The sequence below is a fragment of the Rhipicephalus sanguineus genome, chromosome 4, assembly GCF_013339695.2.
Source record: "Rhipicephalus sanguineus isolate Rsan-2018 chromosome 4, BIME_Rsan_1.4, whole genome shotgun sequence".
NCBI classification, from domain to species: domain Eukaryota; kingdom Metazoa; phylum Arthropoda; class Arachnida; order Ixodida; family Ixodidae; genus Rhipicephalus; species Rhipicephalus sanguineus.
The window spans coordinates 40738417-40753959 of NC_051179.1; the positions used below are offsets into that span (position 1 = coordinate 40738417).

At 46.6% G+C, this 15543-nt stretch overlaps 1 long non-coding RNA gene across 1 annotated transcript; it reads right to left on the reverse strand.

Annotated features, from left to right (window-relative positions):
* Positions 1-10050: 10050 nt before the first annotated feature.
* Positions 10051-12325, reverse strand: LOC119388737 (uncharacterized). The gene is made up of 3 exons (XR_005182814.2): positions 11864-12325; positions 10954-11110; positions 10051-10137 (listed from the first exon to the last, which is right to left on the reverse strand). It is a non-coding gene; the product is annotated as an uncharacterized LOC119388737 (long non-coding RNA).
* Between the last annotated feature and the right edge of the window lie 3218 nt (positions 12326-15543).

Consider the following 15543-nt stretch of genomic DNA (forward strand, 5'->3'; position numbering starts at 1 on the left):
TCGCAGGCGAAAGCCATTCATCTTCTTTTTCTTCTCTGTCGATGTATTGAACATTCCCTCTCCCCCTCCCCTCCCCCCTACCGTAGTTTTGCACTGCCTACAGAATCGGAGGAATCGCGAGCTTTGTGCACCCAACGTGGTTTCGTACTGCCTCCAGGACCTGAGGCATGTGAACGCTTCCTGCAAGGCTCACGCGGTTTTGCAGTGCCTCCGGGATCGGCCCACCTTTTACCAGGCGGTGATGTCACGTGAGGACGTCATGGTGCGACGTCACGTCACGTCACGTCATATTGACTCTATGATGAAGTGACAAATTTTGGTTACGTGTGAAGTCATCACAGTGATAAATCTTTCATCGCTCGTGTTTACGCTGACGGTCACTTTTCGCGTTTAGTGAGGCATCACGGCTTTCCCCTTAGTAACGAACTATCGTGCACTAAAGCGTGACCCCACCGCACGCAACAAACCGCGATGGATCCGCTTTGAATACATCCGTTAAGACGTTCCTCTGCACGCTGCTGAAGGGTGAGAAAAGAAAGACGCCGAGAGGCCCACCCGTGCGCCCCCACCAACGGTTCGGCCCCCGGCGATGAGCAGTTTCCAAGGCGGTGTGCCCTTTGACTCCTTTTATATTGCCGCCCGCGCGGTGTCCTTGTCTTTTTCGTGGCGAGAGCCGGCCATTGTCAACGCCTGTAGAGTTACCACGTGTATCCGAACTTCAAAGCGCCGTCTGGATCCATCGCCCCCATCTGCCGTTCGTCTTTGGGTAAAGTGCACCGCACCACAAATACAGGGGAGCAGTGGCACGAGCGTATGCACCGCTGCCGATAAGTCTCCGCTGACCCATCTGGACTCGCTTCCTGTTGGGACAAAACAAGTGACGATCGTGTGCACTTCTGGAGGGAAAAAAAGCTGCTCCCGAGAATCCCCTTCCTCGTGGCGACATGGAGCGAGAGCGTGATTTATCGTGTTGCGAAAAGACGATTTCAGGTGGTCGCAAGTGTGGGGCGATCCTGGAGATAGTGAAATGCTCAAGTGCACATATAGAGAGATCGATCAAGCCAGCGTCAACTTACAACTGCCGGCCCCGAGGATACCGCCATCGCCGCCCAACCCGAGCGGACGCATGGGTTATATGGTGCTTGACTCACTGTTGACCCGAAGGTCGCGGTATCACAGGCGTGCGCACGAGGGGGGCAGGGGGGCAGCCCCCCCCTCCCCCCTAATCATCTAAGGGGGGTAAAAATTCTCCATCAGACGTTTACTCAGTCGCCCTCCCCCCCCCCCCTCCCCCCATTCCCTCGTGCTTTGACGAGGTGCGTAGGCACCTCGCCGAAGACGAAGGCTTCTTGTGCAAGTATTGCAGAACGAGTGAATCAGATCGAAATCATTGGAAGGCGAAGGGACAGTCAATCAAAATATAGCTAAGTATAAAGCCTGGCTATAGAATAAAAAATCACCGCATCTCCACTAATGTGAATCATGACGAGTGGCGAAGCACTGGGTATCGTACCGGTATGTCACCGTATACGTCACCCGCGCGTTGTCACTGCGAATGTAAATTGAGTGACATAAAGTGTATATATATACAGATGTATTTATGTGGTTCCTCTTTAATGCCCTTCTATTTTAATCCTCTTGTTATAACTCGTATATCGTCTTGAGTTCTGGATTCCGTTTTCCCTTCATTATTACTGTATTGTGGTCTGTGAAATGGAGAGCCAATGGTTCTTCGACTGGATCTAATCTTAAGTTGGCAAAGACAAGGCCTGCGCATGTTCCTCGGGTGGTGCACATGGTTGTTTCCAGTCATATGAAATGCATCGTAGAGCGTATCGAGACATAATATACTGCATAATCCAGTCGCTGTCCATAATGTCTAGGTTGAAGTCGCCGAAAGGGTTTGTGCTTGTACTTTGTTTCGTAATCGCAATCGCAACATACACACATACGTTTCGCCTTTGAGGAGGAAATGCCGCGGACTTCTAAGGCTGTGTCCGACTCAAGCTCTTACGAAAGCATTTCTTCAGGGTTTCTCGTTTGAGACAAACTGTCAGGCACGACACCTTCTACATCCCACTGCAGTGCACATCCTTCCAAATTGTGATAGGCAGTTTTTTTTTATTACGGGAACATAGTGCCTTTAATTAGTATTCGATTTCATTTTTATCAAGATGTTTCAGGAGCGTTTTGAGCGCTGCATATGACCTTTATCTGAGACTTTGTAATCTCTCTATTTCTTGTCTTTCTATTCCCCTTCCCCGATCCCCCAGTGTAGGGTAGCCAACCGGAAGTGTTTCTGGTTAACCTCACTGCCTTCTCCTTTTTCTGTTTCCTTCCTTCCTTGTAATCGTAATCGCAACATACATACATATGTTTCGACTGCCGACTGAGAACAAACTGGTGAATATGAAGGGACGTTTAGGAGTTCTTGAACATATATATACTGATTTGCGTGATGTGATTGTATTTTAACGCTAGTCGATTAATCGTTATTTTTTTATTTATTGTGATCTAAATCGTCAAGTGCGCATGGATATGAAATGCTTGTAACTGTCAGAATTAAGAATCTGCGTTTTTTTTTTTTTTACGGTCTGTCCACTCTGAGCTCTGACTCAGTCTTCGGACCGCCACCGGCGTTCGCTGGCACACCAAAGGACCTGCTATTTATTGTCCGTGCTTCCGTGGAGCGATTCGGGGGACAGATACGTCAGTCCATGCAACCTCCCCGGCGACTGCATGCATCCCATTCACGGGGAGTGGCACCTGCGAAAGAAAGCATATAATTTGATCAGGGGCGTAGCCAGAAATTTTTTTCGGGGGGTGGGGGTTCAACCATACTTTATGTATGTTCGTGCGTGCGTTTGTGTGTGTGTGTATATATATACGCAAGCAAAATTGAAAAATTTCGGGGGGGTTTGAACCCCCCAACCCCCCCCCCCCCCTTGGCTACGCCCCTGAATTTGATTTATTAACGAAAATTATGTTGTTCGCGCATATCATGCTGCGCGGAGGTCATGTATCGTTGGTCACTTCACTTCGTAATATCCCATGTCATGCTGTAAGCGAGCAAACATGTTTATCATAACCTTGCGTACAGGCAAGGGCAGGGGTGGCGCCCCCCCCCCCTCCTTATGGGCCAAGTGTGCCCCATATCTTAACTCAGTCGGACCTTTTCCTTAATGGTTTAATGTGAAGGATCGTTTGACGATAGCAACGGCCGAGGACTCCTGATGAATTCCAAGAGCTGTTTGCTTCCCATTGACCAAAGGAAGGCCGTTTTGAGCAGAACGTCGTTGCTTGGAGGAGAACTAAAGTGAAACAATGAATCCGTTTAGATTGATAAATTGCACTCTGAGAACTCCAATGTCGTTAATTACACCATGACAGGTTCATTAAAGGAGGAGAAAGTCGAGATAAAAGTTTTATTTTTAAATTTCGCGCCGAAATCTTCGCGCGTGACGTCACAAATTTCAAAGTGTACTTTGTCGTATTTTGGCGACACTCTCTTAACGAAAGTTCCTGAAACTTGGTATGTTAATTCCATGGCCCGCTTGGAGGACAATTTAATACTTTTGTACTGATTAGGAACTGTATACGTGGGACTTATAGTATAGATGCCGTCAAAATATATGACGTCACGGAGTTTGGTGCGAGAATTTTAAGGTGTCGTCGCCACCCGCATTTTCTTTTTGCGAGTTTTCTCGCTTACCAAGCGTCCTCTCGCGGCAAGCGTGGGGATGCTGTAATTGTGAAAGGGTAACTTACTAATAAGAGAAAATCGTTTTCCTCTTTAGTGACCCTTCAATTTTCATTTTTGCATACCTGAAGAGTGAGGGGGGAGGGTGACCGCTGCGGGGAAACGTTGGCCCTCCTGATTGTGAACCCTGAGCACGCTTGATGCTGATAACTGCGTTGTACGACGAGTTATTAGTATTTGTTCGTTAATTTTGGAGGAACAGAAATGCCGGCGAAACTTCGGAGGAATTATCGTGGTGCGCTTCATTTTATGCAGCGCTAGAAGACGAAGCGAAGGGTTAAGCCCTCAAGAGCCTAGAAAAGTATAGCGCTAAGCGCGAGTGCGCCCTGAAAAAGTAATTACAATATATATATTTTTTAAAAGCTAGTTTCGGTTCATATACTGTACCCTGACGTCAGAACACGGTATGAGCTTCTCGTCACGTGCTCGCGCAATGTATATAGTGACGTTTCCACGGCCGCTCTGCACCGTGGCTCCGTTGTTGACGCACAAGCGGCCATTTTGGAAGTTTTGGTGACGCACAAGCGGCAAGGGTCTCGTTCTGGCAGACTTGATGCTTTCAGGTGGTATGTGAGGGATTATTGGTCAGCTGCCAGCTCGTAATAAGTTCACGTGCTACGTGACGCCAACAGGCAAAAAAGAGTGTTCCACACTCGCCGTCATGGCTACTGGCGGCGCTGACTGACGCTCCCACGTTTAAATGTACATATATACCCTATAAAATGGACGGAGGGATGGCCGCCGCGGTAGCTCAGTTGGTAGAGCATCGGACGCGTTATTCGAAGGTCGCAGGTTCGGTCCCTGCCCGCGGCAAGCTATCTTTTCGTCCACTTTTCTTTCTTCACATTTACCTTACATTTACTACTAAAAACATCCCCTATACTTTCCTTGGCATTATTGTCTGTTAGTGCTCATTAATGTTGTGTATAACAAAGAAAAACGAGCCCTTAGAAATTAACACTTCTTTCCTTTATTCATAGCAAGGGTCTCGTTCTGGCAGACTTGATGCTTTCAGGTGGTATGTGAGGGATTATTGGTCAGCTGCCAGCTCGTAATAAGTTCACGTGCTACGTGACGCCAACAGGCAAAAAAGAGTGTTCCACACTCGCCGTCATGGCTACTGGCGGCGCTGACTGACGCTCCCACGTTTAAATGTACATATATACCCTATAAAGTGGACGGAGGGATGGCCGCCGCGGTAGCTCAGTTGGTAGAGCATCGGACGCGTTATTCGAAGGTCGCAGGTTCGGTCCCTGCCCGCGGCAAGCTATCTTTTCGTCCACTTTTCTTTCTTCACATTTACCTTACATTTACTACTAAAAACATCCCCTATACTTTCCTTGGCATTATTGTCTGTTAGTGCTCATTAATGTTGTGTATAACAAAGAAAAACGAGCCCTTAGAAATTAACACTTCTTTCCTTTATTCAAGCGGCCATCTTGGAAGTTTTGGTACCTAACGTCATCACGACTGCTGCGTGAAGTCACCAGAATTTGTACTGTAGCCTGACGTCAAGCTAGTCTCGATGTCAGTAGATGCGCCATGGAAAAATTGCCTTTAATATCAAATTAAAATATCTTATCAGAATTTGCTGAGCTTCACACTTGCTCAGAGCCATCTCTGCATACAGGACATTTGTATGGCAGAGTAAACTTGCCTTCGAAAAAAGGTGTCAGTACCCCTTTAAATAAAGCTTTTATGCCAGTCAGGCTCCTGTCGTTTTCGCACATGAACTCTATGTCGAGGCGGAAATACTTTCGTCGTAAGAGTTGCGAAACACCCCATATATGCGCGCGACTGCATGCGAGATTTGGCTGAGCTGCTCGTAACAGTGTCTGCTTTACGCACGCAGTCTGCGTATTTTCAAGAAGCCCGCGGGGTGTTTCATGACCGCCTTATGATAGACACATGATGGACACATGCACGTATACGTTATGTCTGCTTTTTTTCTGGGGTGTATGCGGGCAATGTTGTGTTTTTATTCAACGCTGCTCGTTGGCAGTTCACCTGCAGCTCGCAAGAAATTTAGGAACAACAGCAAATAGCTCTTGTTCCAGCTATCGGAGCGTCCGACCGCATGCCGCTTTAGTTTGTTTTCCGACACATGTGCACGTAAATGAACTCTGTTGCGATAGATGCGCTTGTATAATCTATGGGGTGCTATAACTATACTGTAAAGTCATTCGCGCCTCATGGCGCGCGCGCGTCTCGCGGATTAGCCGCAGGTATCATTAACAGCCGCTGAGCGAGAGGTGGCACTGTGCTCGCGCGATGTAGGCTTAGCGCGGTGGCGCCGGCAGCGCCGCCTGGCGGAAGAGAGGTTAGACTGCGCAGAGAAAACAGCAGCAGCGAGGCTCGGTGTGCGTGGATGGACGGCTCTCGGCGGGGTCCGTGCGTATTCCGCGAGTCGGGCGCACGGGCCCTCGTGGTGAGCCGGCGTCGGCGACGCCGCATACGCGCAACTTGTATGTGTTATGTTTCCTGTGTATTGTATTAGCTTGCTAGTTATGTATTAGATTCGGCTGGCGAGCTCGGCGATGTATAATCAGGTTCATAAATTTAAACGTGTGGTTGTTGCCCAACAGCGTGAGCTGTCTGTGCGTTCCGAGAGCGGCTCATATTCAGACCCCACAAATCATATACAGATGAATATGCTGAAGATAAGCCATCGCTAATTTCTAGAAACTTAGCGCGATTAATTGAAAGAAAAGGACATTTACTCATGCAAACCTGGCTTTTAAATGCGCATTTTATTCACATGTAAGCGGTGTATCTTTAATATTTGTGTTTTTGTCCGCAAAATGTCAGCTCCAGTGTGTGAGAAAACGTCTTAAAGGGGTGATGCCATCAAATTTCGAGACTATAACAAGCCTGTTGTGGGTTTCCTCTGTATGCAAGGACACTCCACACGAAGGGTCGGACACAGCAAACGTTTAGAATATATTTTAATTCACTTCCAAAGTGTGCCTAATTGCCCATTCTCCCGACCGAGACCCATCGCTAGCGCGCCAACACTGACGTAGCTCTGTAGGATGGGTTGTAGTGACGTCACACCAGATCTGCTGTATTGACGTGAGTGACCGCCGGACCTCCGCCACCTCCGCAACGTATGTACCGCCTGTAGTGAACTAGAATATATTCTAGTTCGCTATAGTACCAGCAAAGCATCGGTTGCTACATCACTGGCCGAGTTTCGATCGCTTCCTGGTTAAGTGCGTCACAGCCTTGTGTGGTCACGTGACCAAGCTCCTACACTTCTACGTCACTGCCCAACTTCGGCGCCCAGAAACCGAAACCGAAAGTTGTCCACATCAAAAGGCGATATTAAATTATTTAGCGAGAATACATGAATCTTGGTGCGTGTATCATGCTTTCTGGAGATATATAGGAAAAGCTTACAGCAAAGAACGCGCAAGCCCCAAATTCGGTGGCACCACCCCTTTAAAGGGGTCCTCTAACACTTTTCAAGCCCCGGTGTTTTATTTAAGCACGGGTAATGTATAGTATAGCAGTTGGAGATGCCTTTCGCACCTGCAAGAACATATCACAATATTTGTTATTTTAATCACGCAAGGAAATCGCTACATCGCTGCCGACCGCTTCAGCGCAGTGGCCGGCGCTCGCCGGAAACATTTCTGACGGAAGTGACGTCACTAAGTCCTCATCTGTAATTCATCGCTGCAATACCTTGCTTAAAATCTGGGGAGATATACGCTCGAACTGTCCATCTAATGGACGTGTCCATTTCGGCGGAGCGCATTCACTCTCGAAAAAAGTGGCAAGCCGTGACGTCATTGCGATCCTGATCACGTCATCGCAATGCGGATGCATAGCACACTCCCAGCGTTAGAAGAGAGAAAGTGGACGAAAGGTACAGTGGCAGAACATTTAAACAAACTTGGCATGCCTGTCCTTGCATATGAGCGCATTCCAGATGATTGGGAGCGCTGCAGGCAATGCCGCATTAAACCTATAACTCTTAAGGTTAACGCGGTCCCAGAATCAGAGATAATGCACGGCCTCTGAGATTCGCGCTGCTTTCAGGAGGCAGCGTTCATTGTGTTGAAGTGCATTCCGTTCCTCTCATTTGTGTCGGGAGTTGGGAAAGCTCCGTGGCGTCCAAATGACTTTGCGGAAGAAGACAGGGTATAGTGATGCTCGTCAAGCTCCGGCCAATCAGCGGCCAAAATGGACAGTCCACTAAATACATAATTCGAGAACACCTCCCCAGGTAAAGGTGTTGACAACAGGACAGGCTCACCCTTCGACAGGCATGACGCCGCTATGAAAACAGACCCGTGGCCTCCGCGATTGGCAGCGGTGCGTTGCCGCAGAGCTATATCGCGGAAGCCACGACAGACCATTCAACGGAAGAGAATACTTTGTGATGCCTCGTGTTAAGTTCCTATATACGAAGCGTTGCTACGATTGCGCCTAACAACACTCTCTGCCTTAGATCATACCGGAACCCGCCACGGTGCATGGTCGGGTTATGACTGCTGACCCGAAGGTCGCAGAATCGAATATCGGCCGTGGCGGCAGCATTTTGATGGAGGCGAAATGCTTGAGGCCCGTGTACTTTTCGATTTAGGTGCATCCGTTAAAGAACACCAGATCTGGTCAAATTTTCCGGAGCCTTCGACATGGCTTCCTTCATAATCATATATCGTGGTTTTGGGACGTAAAACACCGAGAGTTATAGTAACGCGAGAGCGTTAAAGAGCTCGTTTCGCAGAAATTCCGGTGTCGGCGTCGTTGGTTGAGCGAAAATTCATCATCTTGTCCGTGACCGAAAAATCGAGAATGACGCAAATAAAATAAAATAAAATTTTTGGGCCCGAGTGATAATCGAACTCAGGCCATCTACGTGGCGAGCAGGTGTTCTACCACAGAGCCACGCTTTTTCTTGAAAGTGCCTTGGAAAAAAAAAAAAAGCGCTATGGATGTCATGTATAGAGCAGTGTCTAACGCATGTAATATTTCGTGGAAGAAGCGTAGAATCGCGCCAGGTGTCAAAACGTGTGAATCGAGCAACGAGTGGGTGTTTTAAAGGCCCACCCATCACAAAGCACTCAGGCATTTGTAATAATCATCATTAGCAGCAAAAACATCGACAAAGTGAACAGCTGCGGAGGTTCGCGTGTCGCCTTACGGACGCGTATGTGGGCCCTTCGCTGATTAACAAAATGAATAATTATGGCGTAGTGGGCACTGGCGTACTGGTTCTTGCGTCCGTGTTTGCACGCCCTGTCTTTTTAGAGTGCATGCCGTTCCCGCCAGCGCGGAGTATGAGAGCATGCAAACTCTCAGCGGAAAGATGACCACTCCGCACCAGCCGTACCATGCACGTGAGCGACCGTGCCACGTGCACAAACTCCTCGGAGCTGTCGTACAATGGCAGCTGCGATTCGGACGCATTCGGAGGCTAGCCAGATTCTCCAGTAAATAGAACACACTTGTTTTGGTTGCGCGCTTGAATGGTTGCTCAATCTACCGCCAGATGGCACCACCTGTCCAGGCCGCTCAAGTTTATGGCTGACGCGATCGGGTAGAATGATATAACTCCAAGCAAACTAAAATTATTCCATATTGTTATGGGAAGAATGTATAAGCTTGTGAATAGCGGCGTCTAACGTCGCGTCGATAGGATCAATGAAATTTAATGAAATTTCGCACGTTGCGCACCTTAGCGTATACCCGATTATAGTGTTTATGGAAACCCTAGCAAAAATTCTAATAGAAAAACTAATAGCCTACTAGGTTATGGACACTAATACATGTATTAGACTAATACAGTATAAGACTAATAGCCTGTACAAGTCTTATTGGACAACACTAATAGGACAAGACCAATAGCCTGTATTAGGCTCATAGGCATAAACTAATAGCCTGTATTAGGCTCATAGGCATAAACTAATAGCCTGTATTAGGCTCATAGGCATAACCTAATAGTCCGTATTAGGCTTATAGGCATATACTAATAGCCTGTATTAGGCTTATAGGCATAAGCTAATAGCCTGTATTAGGCTTATAGGCATAAGCTAATAGCCTGTATTAGGCTAATACGCATAAACTAATAGCCTCTATTAGATCAATAGGTGCCTGCACTGGCAGCGAGCAGGCTTTGCTCGTAGCATGCGGCAGCGGCATGCATGTCACTGCATATGACACAAAGGCAGTTGTCAAACACAAACACACTTTATTTAAATCGTCAAGTGAGGTGAGCCCTCTACAGTTAACCTTCCTCATTTGGCTGCTGAGGTGGTGGTGTTAGTTGCTGAGTTGGTGGCGTCGGTACCTTCATGATGTCCGCTATTTTTACCGCGAGGTCAACCTCCTTAAATGGATACTTCTGGACGAGGAGTGGCTGAAGAAATCTAGAACCAAACACATAAGTAAATCACTTTTTAAGCTCACAAACACAGAACACAGGCACTGTGTTCCTTCTGTCCGTCCACGTCAAGTGCGCGCTGTTTTTGCCTTGTTATGTTCAACGAACTAGCTCGAGATGCGTTATTCCAGAAAACATGAAACAAATACGACACTAAATCGGAAACTAATATTCAAATAGCTGCAGTAACAGGCAACCATCTGTCGCAATAAAAACTACAGAGGCAGAGCTTCATCCATTAACAACATGGCTGACACATGCTACAATTTCTCATTTGCTGACATCAGATCAGACAACAGCAAAAAATTGAACACCAGTGGAATTTTATTCTGCTTCTTTCCCCCAGCTTAAATTAAAGAAGATGAGACTGCGCAGCTGTCAATGTTTAATTTTAGCAGCAGCAACAGTGCCCTATAAAGGGGACTGTTGCTGCTCAGCTTCAGGTTTCAGAGGGCGTGCTACGTCAGCTTTCAGGTTTGGGAACTTGACATATAATTGAGGATGCCGAGGATCATGCATAGTAAAATATGGAGAAAAAAAAATTAGATTAAACGTAAACGAAATAAAGCAGCAGATATTTGAAAATGCACTAACAAATAACTGAGTGTTTTCATCATTTCTAACAAAATGTGACATGCTACTGCATGCTGTGCAGGTCACAGAATAGAAGAACAGATAAACAACTTACATTACTGGGCACGGTAAAAGGCAACAGAGTAATTATCAAAAGAGAAATCGAAAATGCATGCAAAGTGGATGATCTCAATGAAGTGCCCAACATGATAACAATTGTACCACAAACCTGCTTTGAAGATCTTGCGCAGCCTCACAACTTCTTGCCGAAGACAATTTCCTCCCTTTCATGCTTCAGGAGGAAACAAAAGGTCCAGCTGTTTTTTCCTAAACTGTGCCTCGGTATCCTTCACACGAGATTTTGGCACTTGTTTTTGTCTTTTGTGCTGGTACAGGCAGAAGCAAAAAAATAATAATTTGGTGAAAACTAGAAACCACAGAAATGTATGTATGCATGCACAGATATGGTACGTTGCACTTGTCTACTGGTTGAACAGCTGACAGCAACCCAAGCTGGCCTCGGCTACAGCCTTAAATTTTGCAAGAACTACGGTGCCAACTCAGTGCAATTCTTCTGTTGGCTATGTATGCCAGCGCCAACAAATTTGGCCGCATATAGAAATGTTGCATGTGTAGTTATTGATTATCTGAAATGCAGTAGATACCTTCGGTCTGGCTGGCTACTTGTCTCTACACTGACTGTACCTGCATGCAAACTGGTGCATGTGCGTCAGTAAACAGACTCACTTGCAGATGGTCATGAAATAGCTAAAGTAGGGAAACCATTCATGATTTCAAGTAGGCAAAACAAACAAACAAAGGAATGACAAAAACAGGATTTAATTTTTGATGATCCTGTAATGATATGCGAGCTCCTCCCGATTTTCTACTCGGCGGACTTAGGACTACACAGTACAGTTGCTTGGGGCTATGCAGCAGCTTTGCTGTAAGCCTTCACTCATTTCACGGGAACGAGGACACTGAGAACACTGTTAAAGAATGTTCGGCGGCCCATAGATCGGTACACGTGAGGCACAAGTCATCCGACCATGCAGGCCATCAGCAAATCGGCGTCGCCAAAAAGCGCTGTCCAGCCTTAAGTAATTGAGTAGTGCTAAACAAACATTTGCAAGATTCACCTTTCTGTAGGATTCCCCACTCGCTGCGGTGTCGCCTTCTAAACTGCTGTCCATAGGCATTTGGGGGCAGGAAAATCTCTTGCTCGAGCTTTCCGCGGAAGCATCAGCCTCCTCTTTGGTTACTGAAAACAGGTACACGCGATGTGCATATATCGATTGTCCCTGAAATTGCACCATCAAACAATGAACAACAAAAGCATACTCACCAAACAACTTCATAATCTGGGCTCTGAAATATCCGCTGTTTTCGTCATCCCAGCGTACACTGTGCCATTGTTTGTTGTCGAAGTCTTTGATACTATACGGAGAGAATCTCTTAATTCTTTCTTCGTGCAGACAACCTTCACGCCGTCGTCCTTGAAGCGCACATAAGCGTACATTGTGCAGGTTTTACACGTGGTGATATAACTGCGCTGTCAAACTTCGCTTGCCGTAGACCGCAGAGAAAGAAACGTTGGGCCCAGCAGCGGAAGGCCCAGCGGCGAAACACACGTGTTAAAGCTGATGGCGGTGACGATGCTGATGGGGTGGGAAGCGAGTTTGCGCCTAGAAATCCTAATTTAGTTTGCACCATTTGGACATTTCTAAAATCCTCACAAATCCCATTACGGAGGAAAAATTCACTGAATCTGCGCGGGAATACAAGTAATCACAAAAGTACTTTTTGCGCAAGTTTATGCTTTTGGCATGACACCAGCGGTAAGTACGTTTCATTCACACTCCAAACCAAATACGCGTTTGCGTGCCTGTGTAATTTGTTGTTCAATTTTTCCGATGTTAAATTTTTTTTCGCTTTTTTTTTGCTTTCTTATACTGTATGAGTAGTTAATAAAATACGCCGTCTATATGGGACAGTAGGATCGCCATCGCCATAGAGGGAAAAAGCAAGAAAACAAACAAGCAAACATTGTTCTTTTAGTCGCGGTCTCAGTCAAATTGAATCAGTCGAGTCCTGACTTGGTTTTTCATTTTTCGGATATGGTGCAGTGATAAAAGGCACTTAGGCGCTATCCGTCATGATGGCGGCACGTCTGAAACAGCAGAGCGGAGGAAACGTTATTTGGAGCCGGAGGCGGCTTATTTATTATCACGTACTACATCTTCGAGGTACCAGGATAACCGCCAGTGCACCAAGCCACCTTCGCACAGGTAGTCGCCTCTTGTCAACTGTGCTGCCGCAAGTGCAAATACCGGCGTGAGTGACTCGCCCCGTGAAGCTTCTGACAACGATGCAAGCGACCAAAGTGGAAGTGCAAGTGATCGTGCAGAAAGCTGCGGCGTCGCTAGCAATCTGTCTGACAGTGAATCTAGTGGTTCCGCTGAAGATTGCAGCGATACATATAGGTGCGAAGGTGATGCTGGTGAATTTTGTCTCATCTTCTCTGGCGAACGCCTTCCCAACTCGGACATGACTGTTAGAGATGCCATGCTTACGCTGATGGCGTACACTGTGTCAGTAGCACTGAACTGGACAGGAATGGAGAAGCTTGTGGGAATAATTAACCTTTTCCTGGGCAAGCTCGTCCTTCCTACTTCGAGTTGGATGCTAAGGAAAGCGTGCAGGCAGTGGATGGATAACCTTGTCAAGCGTCACTATTTTTGTCAAGCATGCGAAGCTGTGATATCGAATCCTCGTCAGAAGGTTTTTTCATGCCCACATTGTACCACCAAAATCTCTGGTCAAAATTTGTTGTTACATTGGACCTCAAGAAACAAATTCAAGTCATGCTTTTGGACAAAGCAGTGTCATAGGGCTTAATGGACACGTTGAAGAGAAGGCAACCTGAAACTCATGATGGCATTGTGAAAGGAATCAGTGATGGTCGCATTTACAAGGAACAAGGATCAAAACCTTAAGTCTGGCCAATATGGGCAACAAGGCTATTATGAAAATTGTGCAGATCACAATAGCTCTGTGATGTTAATTCCAAAATGTGAGGCACTTATTAATAGATGCCGTACTCTTTTCTTTTGTGAAACATATACTTTATGCACAGCGCGAGAAAATCTTCTTCAGAATCAGAATGATGCATGCCTGACATGCGCCACCATAAACATGTTAGTAACCCAGAGGTCATCCTTATGTCACAAATTTTGTGGTTTAACATTTACTTGATGTCCTAGCTTGTTTAAGAGAATAACCATATTTCTATTAGCCTAATATAGGTGCAGGACAAAAGCCCGTACGATCTACCTATTAGGCTAATATCAATTTCAACAAGTCATATATAACATACCAATACAAACTAATAAGGCTAATAGATGAACCAATTGAGTCATCAATTTTGCAGTTGAACACTTACATACAAATATCCAGCTTGTTAAACCAAATACCCTTATTTCTATTAGCCGAATAGGTGCCAGACCAAAACTTATACGAGACCTATTAGACTAATACAAGTCTTATACAGCTCACTAATAGAAACTAATAGGGCTAATAGGAGAATGTATTAGACTAATACATCCATCTACTAGGCTAATAAAAATTTTTATAAGACCAATACATCTAATAGAAAAACTTATTAGACTAATACAAGCTTCTATTAGAATTTTTGCTAGGGAAGAGTTTCCGTATACGGTAAAGTTCGCCCATGCGCACTTTTCAGCCGCTATACGGTATTACCGTACTTTCCGAGCGGTAAGCCGGCACAGCTAAAACACACTAATACAGAAACGAAGGGTAAGCGTTATCTGCGAGTGTTTAGTGATAAGCAACGATATATATCTCGGACAGAGTCCGCGAACCTGCTGTCACGCAACAGGGTTGACAGTGCCTTCACTGTTCATATTCTATTTAAGAGAAGGTATACTGAACAACTTTTCCAAGTAATCATCGAATGACTTCATTATTGCGGTTTACTGCCCCACGAACTGATTGCCGCAAAAGTTTCTCGAATCCGTCAGAGCAAGCGAACTTTCAGAGATTTTGCAACGCTTTTCCAGCAGAAAACGCTGCCGATCGGTAGAGGGCAGTACGCTGCCTGGGATTCACAATAAATTCGCAAAGCCAGCTAAAGAGCGCTCCCACTTCTCTCGACAAAAAATGATGCTTGTCACAGGCAGGTTTCACGCCATTGGCTGACTTGAGCATGGCACGTTCGGTAGTTACTGCGGCCGCCGCGAGAGGCCGCCCTCGCCCGCGTGCGCGCGCGGTCGCACTGAAAGTACGGCACACGTTCGAAGGAAAAAAAAAAAATCTGCTCAAGGTCAGGAGGCGCGCGTGACGCACTTTCTTCGCCCGTGCCATTCCGCCCCCCCCCCCCCCCCCCCACCCTGCTTAGCTTCCAGGGCTTTCGTCGGGGCGAAAGAGAGAAAGCAATTACAGCGTGCGACAAATCTTTGTAACTCCGCTCGTATACTGGACGGATTCTAAAAATTTTTGCGGCGTTCGATTCGTCAAGCAATAAGTTCCTTTAGTGAGGCCATTCCATGGCTACTTGGAAAAGTGTTGCAGGGCCCCTTTAAGCGCTTTCCCTCTTCCCTCGACCCGATGAGGATCACAGGGAGAGGTGGCACGGGGGAAAGAAATTACGTCAGCGCGCGTGATGAATAAACGCGATCGCTCTTTCCCGTTGTGATTCCTGAGTGCTCGAGTGTGGCTCACTGTGTAATGTTAGCCGACTATGTAGAGCGGCGCTAGCGCGTGGCGACACCCCGTGGCAAGAAGCACACCTGATCCA